This window comes from Echinops telfairi, unplaced genomic scaffold (genome assembly GCF_000313985.2).
Source record: "Echinops telfairi isolate 266 unplaced genomic scaffold, ASM31398v2 ScPeMD7_3533;HRSCAF=4204_0, whole genome shotgun sequence".
NCBI lineage: Eukaryota > Metazoa > Chordata > Mammalia > Afrosoricida > Tenrecidae > Echinops > Echinops telfairi.
The window spans coordinates 10,939,274-10,947,073 of NW_022107431.1; the positions used below are offsets into that span (position 1 = coordinate 10,939,274).

General features: G+C 47.1%; 1 long non-coding RNA gene across 1 annotated transcript; it reads left to right on the forward strand.

The window, feature by feature from the left end:
• Window positions 1-308: 308 nt before the first annotated feature.
• LOC123522218 lies at window positions 309-1,756 on the forward strand. The gene is made up of 2 exons (XR_006680489.1): window positions 309-598; window positions 871-1,756. It is a non-coding gene; the product is annotated as an uncharacterized LOC123522218 (long non-coding RNA).
• Window positions 1,757-7,800: the final 6,044 nt, after the last annotated feature.

Here is a 7,800-nt window from a genome sequence, read left to right on the forward strand (position 1 = left end):
GGGCCTCGGACTGCCGGCCCTCCGGGCGTTCGCGCGTTCGTTTTCCCGTCCCCAAGGCCCCATCCAAGGGCGGAAGACGAGTCTGACGAGCAGACAAAAGAGCGGAAAGGGCCCGGGAACAAAGTTGCCGGTCGGACAGACTCAGAGGTTCCCCGGAGCCTGCGGAAAAAGGAAAATATTTGGGCAATCGGGGCAAAAGCGGACTGTCTCCCGGAGTTACGTAATTTCTCAGAACGTTCGCTTCCCTGCCTGGATGCTGGTCCCTCCGAGGAATTCCCACTACTTCTTCAAACTGCAAAATCGGGGTGGGGGGGCGGGGGGAGGTTTGCGGGTGAATTCCAGGAGCCGGGTGCCCGGTACACAGCAGGGACTCAATACGTGCTTCCGATGTCTCCCTGCCCCGAAGATACTGTTTATATAACTAGTTTGCGAGATCGTTTGCTGGTAAGCGTATACATGAAAGCTGTTCCCAATAGAGCGTTTGTATTGTGCACGTGTGCCGACCTCTCTTTAAAGGGAAAATCCTCAGAGACGCTGAGTGGCCCGATCTGCCCCAAACCACTTTCAAAGAAAACTGTTGGTGCCCTCGTGGTAACAGGTAAGGTTTAGCTCCTACCTGGGAAAATTCACGTGGTGCCTTTCGCCCTATTTCCGAGGTTGTGAACAGTTAACCCTCTTGATAGGAGCTCACTTTTTAAGTAATGTGAAACACCATGGAAATAGATTTTTTTAATTACATATAAACATAAGATCAGTACTATAAAATGGCCAAATCCTAAAGCGGAAACCTTGCCTACTTTAGTCTTTTTAAAACATTTCATGCTTAATCTCACTTTTTTTATTGCTAATTTGGCCTTCTGATATTTTCAGTACCTTCGGACAGCAAGACTTATTTTTAACCTAAGCCGAGGTTCGGTTTCACCATCCTGTTTGCATCCGAAATCAAAGCTTCCAAGAGGTCAAGCCGGGATGAAGTCATCGCTCTGACTTGACTAGACTCTAGTTTTGCAAAAACCATTTCACTCTCCGACTTTTCCCACAGAGTGTGTTATTTTATTTCCTCTGCAGCTGTTATTTCTGCTTGCCTTGCCCAAGTGTCAATCTGTTACCTGACTGATAGGAAAGGGGAAAGAAAACCTTGGGGCTAATTGTGGGCAGAGCAGGGGACATCAGTTGTGCGCTCAAGGGGTGGTTGTGAAGTGTGGAAACAACAAATTGCAGTTCTCAGCAAACATCTGAAAAACTGGGCTAGCTCGACCCAGGTAAGAGACTTAACAGAACAAACTGTAAGATGAATTCGTGCCAAATCATTCTTCAGTTTGAGGATACTACATCTTTATTAGCCTGCATTTTTGACATTTTCTCCTAGATTTCCTCCTGGTATATATTCAAATGCATACTAATTATGCACATTGCGCCACATGAGTCGACTGTTTGGTTTAAGTTTTCCATATGCAAATATAATGACATGTCTGTTGCCTGTGTGTATGCATCAATTCTAAAATCAGTTACATATTTATGGGTTTAGGCATTTATCATCAAGCCAAATGTACACACCTAATCTTAAAACTATTTTTTTCTTCCGAATTGATAAAATGTACCAAAGGCAATTCAAACAAGAAGAGCCATGTTCCATGTTTTGTTTTCACAGCAGTTCTTAAAAGGGAAAATGAGTCAAGTTCCAGCTTTTCATTAAACTGTGTTCGCATATAGGAGAAAGTATGTAAATAAATATTATTGTTATTTATTCTTTTAATGGAGGTGTGTCGGTCTAAATCCCTCTTAACTCCATTTGCGCCAGCAAGTCCAGAAGAAGATGGGAAGAGGGCCTGTGCTGGAGGCCCACAGCACAATGAACTGGGCCTGCTGTATAAGGCAACACAAGCCGGTTTTCCCTCCCCAGTGCCAGGTGCCACGCCCTAACAGACAGAAGGCACGACAGGCTGGAAGTGAAGCGTGCACAAAGCCAGCAGGACTGGGTTTTGTCTTGGGAGCCACCAAAAATGTTCCAGCACCACTTTCTTACTGGCTTCACGAGAGGATCAGTCCTGGCCTCCTATTTTATCCAGCACGAGCCTTTCAGCTGCCTTCTCAGGAAAATAAAGCACCAGTCTCTACAGTTTCATCAAAACAAAACAAAGCCGAACAAACAGGCTTTTGTAAATAAAACCAAAGTTGTCTGCAATCCATGTGATGAAATAGTTTCAAGTTTCGCAAAAGCACCATTTCAGCTACAGATGCTCATTTCTATTGTGTCCGCCCATGTGACAGTTCTACATTGTTTCGTTTGGATTAGCTAAAGCCCAGCAATCCACACCCAGGCCTTGAGTTTCTTGGTTTTACACCTCTGGCCTGCATTTCAAACCGTCCCGACAACTTAAATAGTTCCTCAAACCTTGAAGAACCCCAAAGGTATGAGCCCCAAAGCCCTGCCTGCTGGCCCCGCCAAAGGCAGCCACCGGTTGTACCCAAGGCCTCAGGCCTCTGTGTTTAGCCTGAGGATTACCCATTATTTTGCTAACAATTCCTTTTTGGTTACAAAGAGAGTTGTGACGGGGGGCTTTAGGGGGGTGTGGGTGGGTGTTAATCTGGAATATTAATATTCAAATACGGGTCCTCCTGAATAAGTTGGAGGCACTGAATAAAAGGCACTTCAGCCTGGCCAGATGGGTGATTAAGAATGCCACAGTTCCCTTCCTTTCACCCCCTCCCTCGGAGCCCCTGGAACTGTTTGCTTTCAGATTAGCCCCTCCTTTAAACTGTCCTGCTGCTTTATCTGATGACGGAAGCTATCACGACTCACTGCCCATCATATTCCTCAGTATTCTTTGTGTAATTTGGAGGCAATTTAGAATAAAGCCCTGTCAAGGTTTTACAAATAAGAACGATTAAAGACCAAGGCTTTGGATACTTGCTTTCCTTTTAGATTTATGAGAAATGCGATGAATAGAGCTAATGGGATTTCCCTACTGATCTTGGTCAGGGACTTAAAGAAGCACTAAACAATTGTCCTTTTCACTCCCCCGATTTAGACATTAGCAGTGAATAATGCTGTGTAATTGCAAGGTATGGGATCAAGCATTTGATTTGGTACAGGCTACAAATGAAGAGTAGCCCATAAATTAAGGATACTGAGTGGTCGGGTGGTATTTGAGAAAAAGAAGAAGAAAAAAACCTAGGCAACAAATAACTTGAACAAATCTGGGAAGTGTGACGAACAGTATAGCATGATCATACTAAGAAGATGATGTTGGAGCTGATAAATTGCACATACTCAACAAATGAGTCCCGATTCTACTGTGTGCCTTCTCCTGAAAATAAAATGCTATCCATAACCTTGCATCAGCCTCCTAGCGTGTCAGTCTAACATGGGAGATGCCCAGTTAACAATTACACTGAAATATACTGAGGACTGCCCTTGAACTCACGGAGAAACCAGTCCGTAAAGAAGCAAACTCAGACTTCCCCATAGGTCAGCTTTCCTTACACAGCTGCCTCATGCACACCCCTGACCCTACACCAGGAACCCACACTGTCCTGATGAGGCTAGTCAGCCCAGCAATCGGGTCAATTCAAGTGTATCGAGATTTGCAGAGCCTTACATCAAATTTAACATTGTTGCTGTTCACTGCTGTCTAGTCAAACCCGACTAGAAGGAGCACTCCAGGATGGAAGCCCTACGTAGGGTTTCCTAGAGTGCTCTGTAGCGGCAAGGATGGCGCGACTTGTCTTACGTACTTTGGACATGTCAGAAGTGACCAGTCCCTTGAGAAGGACATCATGCTTGATTGAGTGGCAGCAATAAAGAGGAACCCCCTTAACCAGATGGGTTGACACAGTGGTTGCAACCACGGGCTCAAACACAGAAGCAATTGAGCAAATGGTGCAGACCCGGCAGTGTTTTGTTCCACTGGGCATAGGGTTGCTGTGGGTGGGAACCAACTGTGTGGCACCCAACAACAACAGTCTGTAAGGGTTCACTGGGTCCTTTCTCCTGTACAATAGTTGGCTTCACAGTAACACCATTGAAAGAAGTGCAGAAAGACCTTACTGCATTGTAAAACACAGAACGTCGTCATTGGACACTGGTCCGGAATTTTAATGATGCGTAAAGTTTTTCGTTATTGCCTCATTTTAAGGAGCGCTAGTGGGTCCCTGCAAAGTCGAGGAAGAAAGATGAGGTTTACTATTCCCACAGTTACAATCTCAGCCCTGACAATAGCAATTCCACCCCGCCCTGTGTGGCTGCTGTGAGTGGGAAGCAATTGGATGGCAATGAGTTTGTTTTGTGGCCGTTGGCCTCGTATAGAATCTTCTACAGCTTGTTCAACTGCATGCTCAACCGGGTCTTTTGTTTTACTTCCAGGATTGCCCTCCTTCAGGTTGTTGTTCAATGTCAGGTCCATCCCAACTCCTATAAAACAGGATGAAACCACCCAGTCCTGCTCTGTCCTCACGACTGCTCATTCATGTTGCCATCATCAAAGATCATGTATTGAGCGCCTACTGGTGTGTTTCAGTAAGCTCTTCTGATGAGATCATGACATGAGCCATCCAGGTGAATCCTACCTGCCGTTTGGGATAAAGGCACTCAGAGATAACAACACTCCAGCTCCTAAAAAACAAACAATTGGATAGAAGAGGAGCCCTGGCAGTGTAGTGGTTACATGCTGAGCTGCTAACCACAAGGTCAGCAGTTCAAAACCACCAGCTGCTCTGCATTAGAAAGATGAGGCTTTCAAGTCCTGTAAAGAGTTACAGCCTTAAAAACCCACAAGGGCAGTTCTGCCCTGTCCCATAGGTCCCATGAGATGGAATCAACATGAAGGCCATGAGTATATTCGATTGTTTGCGTGATTTTGGACACATCAACAGAAACCCATCTCTCGAGGAGAGCCTGGTGCTTGGTGAAGTTAGAGGGCCGACAGTGGTGTAGGAGGCCTTCTGTGCCGTGGACTGAGGTACTGGGCACAATGACAAACTTGAGCATGATTGTGAAAATGCCCGGGGTCCAAGCAACATCTCTTTCCGTTGCACCTGAGCTCACTGTGAGTCTGATAGGGCATGACAGCAGCCACATCAGCCCCGTGTAAGTGAGGTCATGCATGCTCACCAGGATGCAGCAGGACCGAGCAACTAACAATGAGGAGGGCTCATCCCCTCAGCTTTGTGGAAGATTTCACACTCACCTGACGGCCTGCAGACTCTCTCTCCCAGATGGGATACGTTGCCCCATGGTGCATGCAGACTGAGACCACTTCAAGCACAATAAACCCCAGACAACAATAACTCATGTCGCATCCTACAGTGGTCCTCATGTTGACTTCTCCCCATCATATTGAAGGGCCTGACCCTGAATTTATTAGAAGAGTCTGGGGGTGTGCCTGCAGGATTCCGAGAGGTGCTTCACTTACACAACAGCCTCTTGGAGGAATTTGCTTATTAATGGATTCCCCTAAAAACGTTCATGCTGTTCAGCATCAGTGAAGGTATTCTAAAGACTGGACATTCGTCCTGATATCTCTGACAACTCAGATGTCTTCTCTGACACGTTGCCTCTTTCCCTCTGGAGCTGCTGACCCGGATTCTTGGGGTCCCCAAGTGCCAAATGATTCCCTTCCCAAAGCAGAACCTGCAAGCGGCAGCTCATCAGGCAGCCTTTGGCTTAACCCCATTCATTCAGTGAGTCAGCAAATAATGGCCGAGCCCCCAGTTGGTACTCGGCGCTCAGGTTAGTCTACCCAAGACATAAGGCAAGCATGCGTTTACCTGTGCTTACTTGCTCATCTGTGGTGAACCATTGCACGTGAATTCACCACATCAAAGATTCTCATTCTAGGAGTAGCTGTTCTCTATCTCCAAACTCCACAGCAACCTTCCAACATCAAAGCGCTTTTCAAACGCACAACCCCTGATGAGGATGCTCTTTAAGTACGGTAAGCATGAGCTGGTGTGTGCTTATTTGACGAATTAGTACATAAGCACCTGTCAGCCCAGGCTTACCTCACTTAGCTTCCTGGGTCCTCCACTCCTGCTGCCAAGGCGCTGAGCTCCACAACCACCCCAGGGAGTAAAGAACTCCTCCTGTGCGGTGTATAGTTGCTGTGAGATGCCACCGCGTCAGTTCCTACCCATAGCGACCACGGAACAGAACACTTCCTGGTCCTGCGCCATCCTCAGAATTGTTCCTTTGCCTGAGCCCATTGTTGCAGCCACTTCAGCAATCCATCCTGTTGAGGGCTGCCCCTCCACTTTACCAAGCATGATGTCCTCCTCCAGGGACTGGTCTCTCCTGACAACGTGTCCAAAGTCTGTGAGACTAAGTCTTGCCATCCTTGCCTCTAAGGAGCACTCTGGGTGTACTTCTTCCCAGACAGATTGGTTTCTCTTTTAGCAGTCCACGGTACTTTCAATATTCTTCCCCAGCACCACAAGTCAAATGCATGGATTCTTCTTTGGTCTTCCTTATTCAAGGTCCAACTTTCGCATGCATGTGCGGCAATGGAAAATACCGTGGCTTGGGCTTTATTCCTCAAAGTGACATCCGTGCATTTTCAATATTTGGGAGAGGTCTTGCGCAGCAGAGTTACCTAATGCAACACATCCTTTGATCTCTTGACTGCTGCTTCCATGGGCACCGATTGTGGATCCAAGGAAGACAAAATGACAATGTCAGCCTTTTCTCCATTTATCACGATGTCGCCCATTGGTCCAGTTGTGAGGATTTGGGTCTTTACATTGAGTTGTCATCCACACTGACGGTTGCAATCCTTGATCTTCATCAGCAGGGCTGCAAGTCCTCCACTTTCGGCAAATAAGGTTGTGCCATCTGCCACATGCAGTGTACCTGCTTGCAAAAAAAAAAAAAAAGACTGCTGTGGAGCTCAAGTCTGACCTCCTGTGACTTCACAGGTGGGGAAGAGGATTAAATTGCATCAACCTGAGGCTGAGTCCTCTGAAGCAGGTGTTAGACATGCCTCTACCCTCCAGCCTTCTTTTCCCTAGTCTGACACCTGCTGTCCCTCCCATAGCACTCTCTCCTCAGCCAGATGTGATCATTCACGGCAATGCCCACACAGAACTGACAGACCAGACTCATGAGTAAGAGGTTTGATTGGGGAAGGTCACAGATTATGACTCAGGGTCAGAAATGCTCAAGTCACAGTTCTTCAAGCAGAACAGCCTTGCCCACAGAGAGGCCTCTGGTCCTTCACCTCTCAGCCACATGGCCTTTGATCGGGCAATATTTTGAAGGTCCTTGGGGGCCACTCAAAGGGCACTGCATTCTGTCATTAGCCCTAGCTCTGTTGGTCCTCCAATTAAGTGCCTGGAGGCACCCCACTCCGCAAACTAGCCTCCTGCCCAAAGGCACTCAGCCTCATTCACTCCATGCTCCCTGGGCTTCCCACCACTGCCTCATGCTCTGGTTCTTGTTCTGCCACTGCTGATCCCTGGAGTCACAGCGCTCTGTCCCGGGATGAAGGAGGGTTCAATGTGCAGCGATCTTGGGATCCAAAAGATGAATTCAACTCCTGGCTCACCTTTCTTGATGGGAATGAAATCCTCTCTCATGCTTTTGAGGCTACTCATTGTATACCCAGAAGGGTGGCCAATTGCCCAGTTGTCACATTGGGGTTCCAAGTTTATCGAATCACAATGAAGCCTATTAACAAACACTCACAACTGAACCATAGAACTCAGACCCATTTGGAAGAAGGGGTTGAGTGGGAGTTACAAAGACTATGGCTACCAAGAGAAAACCCAACCGCTATTATCAAGTTAATTCCAACTCAGAGTAAC